Source organism: Salvelinus fontinalis, chromosome 34 (genome assembly GCF_029448725.1).
Source record: "Salvelinus fontinalis isolate EN_2023a chromosome 34, ASM2944872v1, whole genome shotgun sequence".
NCBI lineage: Eukaryota > Metazoa > Chordata > Actinopteri > Salmoniformes > Salmonidae > Salvelinus > Salvelinus fontinalis.
The window spans coordinates 20,711,889-20,727,884 of record NC_074698.1 but is presented as its reverse complement, the minus strand read 5'-3'; positions in this window follow the sequence as shown (position 1 = coordinate 20,727,884).

The following is a 15,996-nucleotide window of genomic DNA, read 5'->3' as shown; positions in this document are numbered from 1 at the left end:
GTGGTCTCTCTATCCAGCATTGCTCATGAAGAGGGAGTAATATAGTGGTCTCTATCCAGCATGGATCATGAAGAGGGAGTAATATGGTGGTCTCTATCCAGCATGGCTCATGAAGAGGGAGTAATATAGTGGTCTCTGTCCAGCATGGCTCATGAAGAGGGATTAACATAGTGGTCTCTCTATCCAGCATTGCTCATGAAGAGGGAGTAATATAGTGGTCTCTCTTTCCAGCATTGCTCATGAAGAGGGAGTAATATAGTGGTCTCTATCCAGCATTGCTCATGAAGAGGGAGTAATATAGTGGTCTCTATCCAGCATGGCTCATGAAGAGAGAGTAATATAGTGGTCTCTCTGTCCAGCATGGCTCATGAAGAGGGAGTAATATAGTGGTCTCTCTATTCAGCATGGCTCATGAAGAGAGAGTAATATAGTGGTCTCTCTGTCCAGCATAGATCATGAATAGGGAGTAATATAGTGGTCTCTCTATCCAGCATGGCTCATGAAGAGGGAGTAAAATGGTGGACTCTCTATCCAGCATGGTTCATGAAGAAGGAGAAATATAGTGTTCTCTCTATCCAGCATGGCTCATGAAGAAGGAGAAATATAGTGTTCTCTCTATCCAGCATGGCTCATGAAGATGGAGTAATATAGTGGTCTCTCTATCCAGCATGGCTCATGAAGAGGGAGTAATATAGTGGTCTCTATCCAGCATGGCTCATGAAGAGGGAGTAATATGGTGGACTCTCTATCCAGCATGGTTCATGAAGAAGAAGAAATATAGTGTTCTCTCTATCCAGCATGGCTCATGAAGAAGGAGAAATATTGTGTTCTCTCTATCCAGCATGGCTCATGAAGATGGAGTAATATAGTGGTCTCTCTATCCAGCATGGCTCATGAAGAGGGAGTAATATAGTGGTCTCTGTCCAGCATGGCTCATGAAGAGGGAGTAATATAGTGGTCTCTCTATCCAGCATGGCTCATGAAGAGGGAGTAATATAGTGGTCTCTATCCAGCATGGCTGATGAAGAGGGAGTAATATAGTGGTCTCTATCCAGCATGGATCATGAAGAGGGAGTAATATAGTGGTCTCTCTATCCAGCATTGCTCATGAAGAGGGAGTAATATAGTGGTCTCTATCCAGCATGGATCATGAAGAGGGAGCAATATGGTGGTCTCTGTCCAGCATGGCTCATGAAGAGGGAGTAATATAGTGGTCTCTGTCCAGCATGGCTCATGAAGAGGGAGTAATATGGTGGTCTCTCTGTCCAGCATGGCTCATGAAGAGGGAGTAATATAGTAGTCTCTATATCCAGCATGGCTCATGAAGAGAGAGTAATATAGTGGTCTCTCTATCCAGCATGGCTCATTAAGAGGGAGTAATATAGTGGTCTCTGTTCAGCATGGCTCATGAAGAGGGAGTAATAGAGTGGTCTCTCTATCCAGCATGGCTCATGAAGAGGGAGTAATATAGTGGTCTCTCTGTTCAGCATGGCTCATGAAGAGGGAGTAATATAGTGGTCTCTCTGTCCAGCATGGCTCATGAAGAGGGAGTAATATAGTGGTCTCTATCCAGCATGGCTCATGAAGAGGGAGTAATGTAGTGGTCTCTCTATCCAGCATGGCTCATGAAGAGGGGAGTAATATGGCTGTCTCTCTATCCAGCATGGCTCATGAAGAGGGAGTAATATAGTGGTCTCTCTATCCAGCATGGCTCATGAAGAGGGAGTAATATAGTGGTCTCTCTATCCAGCATGGCTCATGAAGAGGGAGTAATATAGTGGTCTCTCTATCCAGCATGGCTCATGAAGAGGGGAGTAATATGGTGGTCTCTGTCCAGCATGGCTCATGAAGATGAAGTAATATAGTGGTCTCTCTATCCATCATGGCTCATGAAGAGGGAGTAATATAGTGGTCTCTATCCAGCATGGCTCATGAAGACGGAGTAATGTGGTGGTCTCCATCCAGCATGGCTCATGAAGAGGGGAGTAATATGGTGTTCTCTGTCCAGCATGGCTCATGAAGAGGGAGTAATATAGTGGTCTCTCTATCCATCATGGCTCAGGAAGAGGGAGTAATATAGTGGTCTCTCTATCCAGCATTGCTCACGAAGAGGGAATAATATAGTGGTCTCTATCCAGCATGGATCATGAAGAGGGAGTAATATGGTGGTCTCTGTCTAGCATGGCTCATGACGAGGGAGTAATATAGTGGTCTCTGTCCAGCATTGCTCATGAGGAGGGATTATTATAGTGGTCTCTCTATCCAGCATGGCTCATGAAGAGAGACTAATATAGTGGTCTCTCTATCCAGCATGGCTGATGAAGAGGGAGTAATATAGTGGTCTCTCTATCCAGCATGGCTCATGAAGAAGGAGAAATATAGTGTTCTCTCTATCCAGCATGGCTCATGAAGATGGAGTAATATAGTGGTCTCTCTATCCAGCATGGCTCATGAAGAGGGAGTAATATAGTGGTCTCTCTATCCAGCATGGCTCATGAAGAGGGAGTAATGTAGTGGTCTCTATCCAGCATGGATCATGAAGAGGGAGTAATGTAGTGGTCTCTATCCAGCATTGCTCATGAAGAGGGAGTAATATAGTGGTCTCTATCCAGCATGGATCATGAAGAGGGAGTAATATGGTGGTCTCTGTCCAGCATGGCTCATGAAGAGGGAGTAATATAGTGGTCTCTGTCCAGCATGGCTCATGAAGAGGGATTAACATAGTGGTCTCTCTATCCAGCATTGCTCATGAAGAGGGAGTAATATAGTGGTCTCTCTTTCCAGCATTGCTCATGAAGAGGGAGTAATATAGTGGTCTCTATCCAGCACTGCTCATGAAGAGGGAGAAATATAGTCGTCTCTATCCAGCATGGCTCATGAAGAGGGAGTAATACAGTGGTCTCTCTATCCAGCATGGCTCATGAAGAGGGAGTAATATAGTGGTCTCTATCCAGCATGGCTCATGAAGAGGGAGTAATATAGTGGTCTCTCTATCCAGCATGGCTCATGAAGAGGGAGTAATATAGTGGTCTCTCTATCCAGCATGGCTCATGAAGAGGGGAGTAATATGGTGGTCTCTGTCCAGCATGGCTCATGAAGATGAAGTAATATAGTGGTCTCTCTATCCATCATGGCTCATGAAGAGGGAGTAATATAGTGGTCTCTATCCAGCATGGCTCATGAAGACGGAGTAATGTGGTGGTCTCCATCCAGCATGGCTCATGAAGAGGGGAGTAATATGGTGTTCTCTGTCCAACATGGCTCATGAAGAGGGAGTAATATAGTGGTCTCTCTATCCATCATGGCTCAGGAAGAGGGAGTAATATAGTGGTCTCTCTATCCAGCATTGCTCACGAAGAGGGAATAATATAGTGGTCTCTATCCAGCATGGATCATGAAGAGGGAGTAATATGGTGGTCTCTGTCTAGCATGGCTCATGACGAGGGAGTAATATAGTGGTCTCTGTCCAGCATTGCTCATGAAGAGGGATTATTATAGTGGTCTCTCTATCCAGCATGGCTCATGAAGAGAGACTAATATAGTGGTCTCTCTATCCAGCATGGCTGATGAAGAGGGAGTAATATAGTTTTCTCTCTATCCAGCATGGCTCATGAAGAAGGAGAAATATAGTGTTCTCTCTATCCAGCATGGCTCATAAAGATGGAGTAATATAGTGGTCTCTCTATCAAGCATGGCTCATGAAGAGGGAGTAATATAGTGGTCTCTGTCCAGCATGGCTCATGAAGAGGGAGTAATATAGTGGTCTCTCTATCCAGCATGGCTCATGAAGAGGGAGTAATATAGTGGTCTCTATCCAGCATTGCTCATGAAGAGGGAGTAATATAGTGGTCTCTATCCAGCATGGATCATGAAGAGGGAGTAATATGGTGGTCTCTGTCCAGCATGGCTCATGAAGAGGGAGTAATATAGTGGTCTCTGTCCAGCATGGCTCATGAAGAGGGAGTAATATAGTGGTCTCTGTCCAGCATGGCTCATGAAGAGGGATTAACATAGTGGTCTCTCTATCCAGCATTGCTCATGAAGAGGGAGTAATATAGTGGTCTCTCTTTCCAGCATTGCTCATGAAGAGGGAGTAATATAGTGGTCTCTATCCAGCATTGCTCATGAAGAGGGAGTAATATAGTGGTCTCTCTTTCCAGCATGGCTCAAGAAGATGGAGTAATATGGTGGTCTCTGTCCAGCATGGCTCATGAAGAGAGAGTAATATAGTGGTCTCTCTGTCCAGCATGGCTCATGAAGAGGGAGTAATATAGTGGTCTCTCTATTCAGCATGGCTCATGAAGAGAGAGTAATATAGTGGTCTCTCTGTCCAGCATAGATCATGAATAGGGAGTAATATAGTGGTCTCTCTATCCAGCATGGCTCATGAAGAGGGAGTAAAATGGTGGACTCTCTATCCAGCATGGTTCATGAAGAAGGAGAAATATAGTGTTCTCTCTATCCAGCATGGCTCATGAAGAGGGAGTAATATAGTGGTCTCTATCCAGCATTGCTCATGAAGAGGGAGAAATATAGTCGTCTCTATCCAGCATGGCTCATGAAGAGGGAGTAATATAGTGGTCTCTCTATCCAGCATGGCTCATGAAGAGGGAGTAATATAGTGGTCTCTATCCAGCATGGCTCATGAAGAGGGAGTAATATAGTGGTCTCTCTATCCAGCATGGCTCATGAAGAGGGAGTAATATAGTGGTCTCTCTATCCAGCATGGCTCATGAAGAGGGGAGTAATATGGTGGTCTCTGTCCAGCATGGCTCATGAAGATGAAGTAATATAGTGGTCTCTCTATCCATCATGGCTCATGAAGAGGGAGTAATATAGTGGTCTCTATCCAGCATGGCTCATGAAGACGGAGTAATGTGGTGGTCTCCATCCAGCATGGCTCATGAAGAGGGGAGTAATATGGTGTTCTCTGTCCAACATGGCTCATGAAGAGGGAGTAATATAGTGGTCTCTCTATCCATCATGGCTCAGGAAGAGGGAGTAATATAGTGGTCTCTCTATCCAGCATTGCTCACGAAGAGGGAATAATATAGTGGTCTCTATCCAGCATGGATCATGAAGAGGGAGTAATATGGTGGTCTCTGTCTAGCATGGCTCATGACGAGGGAGTAATATAGTGGTCTCTTTCCAGCATTGCTCATGAGGAGGGATTATTATAGTGGTCTCTCTATCCAGCATGGCTCATGAAGAGAGACTAATATAGTGGTCTCTCTATCCAGCATGGCTGATGAAGAGGGAGTAATATAGTTGTCTCTCTATCCAGCATGGCTCATGAAGAAGGAGAAATATAGTGTTCTCTCTATCCAGCATGGCTCATGAAGATGGAGTAATATAGTGGTCTCTCTATCCAGCATGGCTCATGAAGAGGGAGTAATATAGTGGTCTCTATCCAGCATGGATCATGAAGAGGGAGTAATATGGTGGTCTCTGTCCAGCATGGCTCATGAAGAGGGAGTAATATAGTGGTCTCTGTCCAGCATGGCTCATGAAGAGGGAGTAATATAGTGGTCTCTGTCCAGCATGGCTCATGAAGAGGGATTAACATAGTGGTCTCTCTATCCAGCATTGCTCATGAAGAGGGAGTAATATAGTGGTCTCTCTTTCCAGCATTGCTCATGAAGAGGGAGTAATATAGTGGTCTCTATCCAGCATTGCTCATGAAGAGGGAGTAATATAGTGGTCTCTCTTTCCAGCATGGCTCAAGAAGATGGAGTAATATGGTGGTCTCTGTCCAGCATGGCTCATGAAGAGAGAGTAATATAGTGGTCTCTCTGTCCAGCATGGCTCATGAAGAGGGAGTAATATAGTGGTCTCTCTATTCAGCATGGCTCATGAAGAGAGAGTAATATAGTGGTCTCTCTGTCCAGCATAGATCATGAATAGGGAGTAATATAGTGGTCTCTCTATCCAGCATGGCTCATGAAGAGGGAGTAAAATGGTGGACTCTCTATCCAGCATGGTTCATGAAGAAGGAGAAATATAGTGTTCTCTCTATCCAGCATGGCTCATGAAGAAGGAGAAATATAGTGTTCTCTCTATCCAGCATGGCTCATGAAGATGGAGTAATATAGTGGTCTCTCTATCCAGCATGGCTCATGAAGAGGGAGTAATATAGTGGTCTCTATCCAGCATGGCTCATGAAGAGGGGAGTAATATGGTGGTCTCTGTCCAGCATGGCTGATGAAGAGGGAGTAATATAGTTGTCTCTCTATCCAGCATGGCTCATGAAGAAGGAGAAATATAGTGTTCTCTCTATCCAGCATGGCTCATGAAGATGGAGTAATATAGTGGTCTCTCTATCCAGCATGGCTCATGAAGAGGGAGTAATATAGTGGTCTCTGTCCAGCATGGCTCATGAAGAGGGAGTAATATAGTGGTCTCTCAATCCAGCATGGCTCATGAAGAGGGAGTAATATAGCGATCTCTATCCAGCATGGCTCATGAAGAGGGAGTAATATAGTGGTCTCTATCCAGCATGGATCATGAAGAGGGAGTAATATAGTGGTCTCTCTATCCAGCATTGCTCATGAAGAGGGAGTAATATAGTGGTCTCTATCCAGCATGGATCATGAAGAGGGAGTAATATGGTGGTCTCTGTCCAGCATGGCTCATGAAGAGGGAGTAATATAGTGGTCTCTGTCCAGCATGGCTCATGAAGAGGGAGTAATATAGTGGTCTCTGTCCAGCATGGCTCATGAAGAGGGATTAACATAGTGGTCTCTCTATCCAGCATTGCTCATGAAGAGGGAGTAATATAGTGGTCTCTCTTTCCAGCATTGCTCATGAAGAGGGAGTAATATAGTGGTCTCTATCCAGCATTGCTCATGAAGAGGGAGTAATATAGTGGTCTCTCTTTCCAGCATGGCTCAAGAAGATGGAGTAATATGGTGGTCTCTGTCCAGCATGGCTCATGAAGAGAGAGTAATATAGTGGTCTCTCTGTCCAGCATGGCTCATGAAGAGGGAGTAATATAGTGGTCTCTCTATTCAGCATGGCTCATGAAGAGAGAGTAATATAGTGGTCTCTCTGTCCAGCATAGATCATGAATAGGGAGTAATATAGTGGTCTCTCTATCCAGCATGGCTCATGAAGAGGGAGTAAAATGGTGGACTCTCTATCCAGCATGGTTCATGAAGAAGGAGAAATATAGTGTTCTCTCTATCCAGCATGGCTCATGAAGAAGGAGAAATATAGTGTTCTCTCTATCCAGCATGGCTCATGAAGATGGAGTAATATAGTGGTCTCTCTATCCAGCATGGCTCATGAAGAGGGAGTAATATAGTGGTCTCTGTCTAGCATGGCTCATGAAGAGGGAATAATATAGTGGTCTCTCAATCCAGCATGGCTCATGAAGAGGGAGTAATATAGCGATCTCTATCCAGCATGGCTCATGAAGAGGGAGTAATATAGTGGTCTCTATTCAGCATGGATCATGAAGAGGGAGTAATATAGTGGTCTCTCTATCCAGCATTGCTCATGAAGAGGGAGTAATATAGTGGTCTCTATCCAGCATTGATCATGAAGAGGGAGTAATATGGTGGTCTCTCTATCCATCATGGCTCAGGAAGAGGGAGTAATATAGTGGTCTCTCTATCCAGCATTGCTCACGAAGAGGGAATAATATAGTGGTCTCTATCCAGCATGGATCATGAAGAGGGAGTAATATGGTGGTCTCTGTCTAGCATGGCTCATGACGAGGGAGTAATATAGTGGCCTCTTTCCAGCATTGCTCATGAGGAGGGATTATTATAGTGGTCTCTCTATCCAGCATGGCTCATGAAGAGAGACTAATATAGTGGTCTCTCTATCCAGCATGGCTGATGAAGAGGGAGTAATATAGTTGTCTCTCTATCCAGCATGGCTCATGAAGAAGGAGAAATATAGTGTTCTCTCTATCCAGCATGGCTCATGAAGATGGAGTAATATAGTGGTCTCTCTATCCAGCATGGCTCATGAAGAGGGAGTAATATAGTGGTCTCTATCCAGCATGGATCATGAAGAGGGAGTAATATGGTGGTCTCTGTCCAGCATGGCTCATGAAGAGGGAGTAATATAGTGGTCTCTGTCCAGCATGGCTCATGAAGAGGGAGTAATATAGTGGTCTCTGTCCAGCATGGCTCATGAAGAGGGATTAACATAGTGGTCTCTCTATCCAGCATTGCTCATGAAGAGGGAGTAATATAGTGGTCTCTCTTTCCAGCATTGCTCATGAAGAGGGAGTAATATAGTGGTCTCTATCCAGCATTGCTCATGAAGAGGGAGTAATATAGTGGTCTCTCTATCCAGCAAGGCTCAAGAAGATGGAGTAATATGGTGGTCTCTGTCCAGCATGGCTCATGAAGAGAGAGTAATATAGTGGTCTCTCTGTCCAGCATGGCTCATGAAGAGGGAGTAATATAGTGGTCTCTCTATTCAGCATGGCTCATGAAGAGAGAGTAATATAGTGGTCTCTCTGTCCAGCATAGATCATGAATAGGGAGTAATATAGTGGTCTCTCTATCCAGCATGGCTCATGAAGAGGGAGTAAAATGGTGGACTCTCTATCCAGCATGGTTCATGAAGAAGGAGAAATATAGTGTTCTCTCTATCCAGCATGGCTCATGAAGAAGGAGAAATATAGTGTTCTCTCTATCCAGCATGGCTCATGAAGATGGAGTAATATAGTGGTCTCTCTATCCAGCATGGCTCATGAAGAGGGAGTAATATAGTGGTCTCTATCCAGCATGGCTCATGAAGAGGGGAGTAATATGGTGGTCTCTGTCCAGCATGGCTGATGAAGAGGGAGTAATATAGTTGTCTCTCTATCCAGCATGGCTCATGAAGAAGGAGAAATATAGTGTTCTCTCTATCCAGCATGGCTCATGAAGATGGAGTAATATAGTGGTCTCTCTATCCAGCATGGCTCATGAAGAGGGAGTAATATAGTGGTCTCTGTCCAGCATGGCTCATGAAGAGGGAGTAATATAGTGGTCTCTCAATCCAGCATGGCTCATGAAGAGGGAGTAATATAGCGATCTCTATCCAGCATGGCTCATGAAGAGGGAGTAATATAGTGGTCTCTATCCAGCATGGATCATGAAGAGGGAGTAATATAGTGGTCTCTCTATCCAGCATTGCTCATGAAGAGGGAGTAATATAGTGGTCTCTATCCAGCATGGATCATGAAGAGGGAGTAATATGGTGGTCTCTGTCCAGCATGGCTCATGAAGAGGGAGTAATATAGTGGTCTCTGTCCAGCATGGCTCATGAAGAGGGAGTAATATAGTGGTCTCTGTCCAGCATGGCTCATGAAGAGGGATTAACATAGTGGTCTCTCTATCCAGCATTGCTCATGAAGAGGGAGTAATATAGTGGTCTCTCTTTCCAGCATTGCTCATGAAGAGGGAGTAATATAGTGGTCTCTATCCAGCATTGCTCATGAAGAGGGAGTAATATAGTGGTCTCTCTTTCCAGCATGGCTCAAGAAGATGGAGTAATATGGTGGTCTCTGTCCAGCATGGCTCATGAAGAGAGAGTAATATAGTGGTCTCTCTGTCCAGCATGGCTCATGAAGAGGGAGTAATATAGTGGTCTCTCTATTCAGCATGGCTCATGAAGAGAGAGTAATATAGTGGTCTCTCTGTCCAGCATAGATCATGAATAGGGAGTAATATAGTGGTCTCTCTATCCAGCATGGCTCATGAAGAGGGAGTAAAATGGTGGACTCTCTATCCAGCATGGTTCATGAAGAAGGAGAAATATAGTGTTCTCTCTATCCAGCATGGCTCATGAAGAAGGAGAAATATAGTGTTCTCTCTATCCAGCATGGCTCATGAAGATGGAGTAATATAGTGGTCTCTCTATCCAGCATGGCTCATGAAGAGGGAGTAATATAGTGGTCTCTGTCTAGCATGGCTCATGAAGAGGGAGTAATATAGTGGTCTCTCAATCCAGCATGGCTCATGAAGAGGGAGTAATATAGCGATCTCTATCCAGCATGGCTCATGAAGAGGGAGTAATATAGTGGTCTCTATCCAGCATGGATCATGAAGAGGGAGTAATATAGTGGTCTCTCTATCCAGCATGGATCATGAAGAGGGAGTAATATAGTGGTCTCTGTCCAGCATGGCTCATGAAGAGGGAGTAATATAGTGGTCTCTGTCCAGCATGGCTCATGAAGAGGGAGTAATATGGTGGTCTCTGTGTCCAGCATGGCTCATGAAGAGGGAGTAATATAGTAGTCTCTATTTCCAGCATGGCTCATGAAGAGAGAGTAATATGGTGGTCTCTATATCCAGCATGGCTCATGAAGAGGGAGTAATATAGTGGTCTCTCTGTTCAGCATGGCTCATGAAGAGGGAGTAATAGAGTGGTCTCTCTATCCAGCATGGCTCATGAAGAGGGAGTAATATAGTGGTCTCTCTGTTCAGCATGGCTCATGAAGAGGGAGTAATATAGTGGTCTCTCTGTCCAGCATGGCTCATGAAGAGGGAGTAATATAGTGGTCTCTGTCCAGCATGGCTCATGAAGAGGGAGTAATATAGTGGTCTCTCTATCCAGCATGGCTCATGAAGAGGGATTAACATAGTGGTCTCTCTATCCAGCATTGCTCATGAAGAGGGAGTAATATAGTGGTCTCTCTTTCCAGCATTGCTCATGAAGAGGGAGTAATATAGTGGTCTCTATCCAGCATTGCTCATGAAGAGGGAGTAATATAGTGGTCTCTCTATCCAGCATGGCTCAAGAAGATGGAGTAATATATTGGTCTCTGTCCAGCATGGCTCATGAAGAGAGAGTAATATAGTGGTCTCTCTGTCCAGCATGGCTCATGAAGAGGGAGTAATATAGTGGTCTCTCTATTCAGCATGGCTCATGAAGAGAGAGTAATATAGTGGTCTCTCTGTCCAGCATGGATCATGAATAGGGAGTAATATAGTGGTCTCTCTATCCAGCATGGCTCATGAAGAGGGAGTAATATGGTGGACTCTCTATCCAGCATGGTTCATGAAGAAGGAGAAATATAGTGTTCTCTCTATCCAGCATGGCTCATGAAGAAGGAGAAATATAGTGTTCTCTCTATCCAGCATGGCTCATGAAGATGGAGTAATATAGTGGTCTCTCTATCCAATATGGCTCATGAAGAGGGAGTAATATAGTGGTCTCTGTCCAGCATGGCTCATGAAGAGGGAGTAATATAGTGGTCTCTGTCCAGCATGGCTCATGAAGAGGTAGTAATATAGTGGTCTCTCTATCCAGCATTGCTCATGAACAGGGAGTAATATAGTCGTCTCTATCCAGCATGGATCATGAAGAGGAAGTAATATGGTGGTCTCTGTCCAGCATGGCTCATGAAGAGGTAGTAATATAGTGGTCTCTGTCCAGCATGGCTCATGAAGAGGGAGTAATATGGTGGTCTCTCTGTCCAGCATGGCTCATGAAGAGGGAGTAATATAGTAGTCTCTATATCCAGCATGGCTCATGAAGAGAGAGTAATATAGTGGTCTCTATATCCAGCATGGCTCATGAAGAGGGAGTAATATAGTGGTCTCTCTGTTCAGCATGGCTCATGAAGAGGGAGTAATAGAGTGGTCTCTCTATCCAGCATGGCTCATGAAGAGGGAGTAATATAGTGGTCTCTCTGTTCAGCATGGCTCATGAAGAGGGAGTAATATAGTGGTCTCTCTGTCCAGCATGGCTCATGAAGAGGGAGTAATATAGTGGTCTCTGTCCAGCATGGCTCATGAAGAGGGAGTAATATAGTGGTCTCTCTATCCAGCATGGCTCATGAAGAGGGGAGTAATATGGTGGTCTCTGTCCAGCATGGCTCATGAGAGGGAGTAATATAGTGGTCTCTCTATCCATCATGGCTCAGGAAGAGGGAGTAATATAGTGGTCTCTCTATCCAGCATTGCTCACGAAGAGGGAGTAATATAGTGGTCTCTATCCAGCATGGATCATGAAGAGGGAGTAATATGGTGGTCTCTCTATCCAGCATGGTTCATGAAGAGGGAGTAATATAGTGGTCTCTCTGTTCAGCATGGCTCATGAAGATGGAGTAATATAGTGGTCTCTGTCTAGCATGGCTCATGACGAGGGAGTAATATAGTGGTCTCTGTCCAGCATTGCTCATGAGGAGGGATTATTATAGTGGTCTCTCTATCCAGCATGGCTCATGAAGAAGGAGAAATATAGTGTTCTCTCTATCCAGCATGGCTCATGAAGATGGAGTAATATAGTGGTCTCTCTATCCAGCATGGCTCATGAAGAGGGAGTAATATACTGGTCTCTGTCCAGCATGGCTCATGAAGAGGGAGTAATATAGTGGTCTCTCTATCCAGCATGGCTCATGAAGAGGGAGTAATATAGTGGTCTCTATCCAGCATGGCTCATGAAGAGGGAGTAATATAGTGGTCTCTATCCAGCATGGATCATGAAGAGGGAGTAATATAGTGGTCTCTCTATCCAGCATTGCTCATGAAGAGGGAGTAATATAGTGGTCTCTATCCAGCATGGATCATGAAGAGGGAGTAATATGGTGGTCTCTTTCCAGCATGGCTCATGAAGAGGGAGTAATATAGTGGTCTCTGTCCAGCATGGCTCATGAAGAGGGATTAATATAGTGGTCTCTCTATCCAGCATTGCTCAAGAAGAGGGAGTAATATAGTGGTCTCTCTATCCAGCATTGCTCATGAAGAGGGAGTAATATAGTGGTCTCTATCCAGCATTGCTCATGAAGAGGGAGTAATATAGTGGTCTCTCTATCCAGCATGGCTCAAGAAGACGGAGTAATATGGTGGTCTCTGTCCAGCATGGCTCATGAAGAGAGAGTAATATAGTGGTCTCTCTGTCCAGCATGGCTCATGAAGAGGGAGTAATATAGTGGTCTCTCTATTCAGCATGGCTCATGAAGAGAGAGTAATATAGTGGTCTCTCTGTCCAGCATGGATCATGAAGAGGGAGTAATATAGTGGTCTCTCTATCCAGCATGGAACATGAAGAGGGAGTAATATGGTGGACTCTCTATCCAGCGTGGTTCATGAAGAAGGAGAAATATAGTGTTCTCTCTATCCAGCATGGCTCACGAAGAGGGAGTAATATAGTGGTCTCTCTATCTGGCATGGCTCATGAAGAGGAAGTAATATAGTGGTCTCTGTCCATTATGGCTCATGAAGAGGGAGTAATATAGTGGTCTCTCTATCCAGCATGGCTCATCAAGAGGGAGTAATATAGTGGTCTCTATCCAGCATGGCTCATGAAGAGGGAGTAATATAGTGGTCTCTATCCACCATGGCTCATGAATAGGGAGTAATATAGTAGTCTCTATCCAGGATGGCGCATGAAGAGGGAGTAATATAGTGTTCTCTGTCCAGCATGGCTCATGAAGAGGGAGTAATATAGTGGTCTCTGTCCAGCATGGCTCATGAAGAGGGATTAATATAGTGGTCTCTCTATCCAGCATTGCTCATGAAGAGGGAGTAATATAGTGGTCTCTATCCACTATTGCTCATGAAGAGGGAGTAATATAGTGGTCTCTCAATCCAGCATGGCTCATGAAGAGGGAGTAATATGGTGGTCTCTGTCCAGCATGGCTCATGAAGAGGGAGTAATATAGTGGTCTCTCTATCCAGCATGGCTCATGAAGAGGGAGTAATATAGTGGTCTCTGTCCAGCATGGCTCATGAAGAGGGAATAATATAGTGGTCTCTTTATCCAGCATGGCTCATGAAGAGGGAGTAATATAGTGGTCTCTATCCAGCATGGCTCATGAAGAGGGAGTAATATAGTGGTCTCTATCCAGCATGGATCATGAAGAGGGAGTAATATAGTGGTCTCTCTATCCAGCATTGCTCATGAAGAGGGAGTGATATAGTGGTCTCTATCCAGCATGGATCATGAAGAGGGAGTAATATGGTGGTCTCTGTCCAGCATGGCTCATGAAGAGGGAGTAATATAGTGGTCTCTGTCCAGCATGGCTCATGAAGAGGGAGTAATATAGTGGTCTCTGTCCAGCATGGCTCATGAAGAGGGATTAATATAGTGGTCTCTCTATCCAGCATTGCTCATGAAGAGGGAGTAATATAGTGGTCTCTCTATCCAGCATTGCTCATGAAGAGGGAGTAATATAGTGGTCTCTATCCAGCATTGCTCATGAAGAGGGAGTAATATAGTGGTCTCTCAATCCAGCATGGCTCAAGAAGAGGGAGTAATATGGTGGTCTCTGTCCAGCATGGCTCATGAAGAGAGAGTAATATGGTGGTCTCTCTGTCCAGCATGGCTCATGAAGAGGGAGTAATATAGTGGTCTCTCTATTCAGCATGGCTCATGAAGAGGGAGTAATATAGTGGTCTCTCTATCCAGCATGGCTCATGAAGAGGGAGTAATAAGGTGGACTCTCTATCCAGCATGGTTCATGAAGAAGGAGAAATATAGTGTTCTCTCTATCCAGCATGGCTCATGAAGAGGGAGTAATATAGTGGTCTCTCTATCTGGCATGGCTCATAAAGAGGAAGTAATATAGTGGTCTCTGTCCATTATGGCTCATGAAGAGGGAGTAATATAGTGGTCTCTCTATCCAGCATTGCTCATGAAGAGGGAGTAATATAATGGTCTCTATCCAGCATGGCTCATGAAGAGGGAGTAATATAGTGGTCTCTATCCAGCATGGCTCATGAATAGGGAGTAATATAGTGATCTCTATCCAGGATGGCTCATGAAGAGGGAGTAATATAGTGGTCTCTGTCCAGCATGGCTCATGAAGAGGGAGTAATATAGTGGTCTATATCCAGCATGGCTCATGAAGAGGGAGTAATATAGTTGTCTCTGTCCAGCATGGATCATGAAGAGGGAGTAATATAGTGGTCTCTCTATCCAGCATGGCTCATGAAGAGGGAGTAATATAGTGGTCTCTATCCAGCATGGCTCATGAAGAGGGAGTATTATGGTTGTCTCTGTCCAGCATGGCTCATGAAGAGGGAGTAATATAGTGGTCTCTCTATCCAGCATGGATCATGAAGAGGGAGTAATATAGTGGTCTCTCTGTTCAGCATGGCTCATGAAGAGGGAGTAATAGAGTGGTCTCTCTATCCAGCATGGCTCATGAAGAGGGAGTAATACAGTGGTCTCTCTGTTCAGCATGGCTCATGAAGAGGGAGTAATATAGTGGTCTCTCTGTCCAGCATGGCTCATGAAGAGGGAGTAATATAGTGGTCTCTCTATCCAGCATGGCTCATGAAGAGGGGAGTAATATGGTGGTCTCTGTCCAGCATGGCTCATGAAGATGAAGTAATATAGTAGTCTCTCTATCAATCATGGCTCATGAAGAGGGAGTAATATAGTGGTCTCTATCCAGCATGGCTCATGAAGAGGGAGTAATGTGGTGGTCTCTATCCAGCATGGCTCATGAAGAGGGAGTAAATAGTGGTCTCTCTATACAGCATGGCTCATGAAGAGGGAGTAATATAGTGGTCTCTCTATACAGCATGGCTCATGAAGAGGGAGTAATATAGTGGGCTCTCTATACAGCATGGCTCATGAAGAGGGAGTAATATAGTGGTCTCTGTCCAGCATGGCTCATGAAGAGGGAGTAATATGGTGGTCTCTCTGTCCAGCATGGCTCATGAAGAGGGAGTAATATAGTAGTCTCTATATCCAGCATGGCTCATGAAGAGAGAGTAATATAGTGGTCTCTCTATCCAGCATGGCTGATGAAGAGGGAGTAATATAGTGGTCTCTCTATCCAGCATGGCTCATGAAGAAGGAGAAATATAGTGTTCTCTCTATCCAGCATGGCTCATGAAGATGGAGTAATGTAGTGGTCTCTCTATCCAGCATGGCTCATGAAGAGGGAGTAATATAGTGGTCTCTGTCCAGCATGGCTCATGAAGAGGGAGTAATATAGTGGTCTCTCTATCCAGCACGGCTCATGAAGAGGGAGTGATATAGTGGTCTCTCTATCCAGCATGGCTCATGAAGAGGGGAGTAATATGGTGGTCTCTA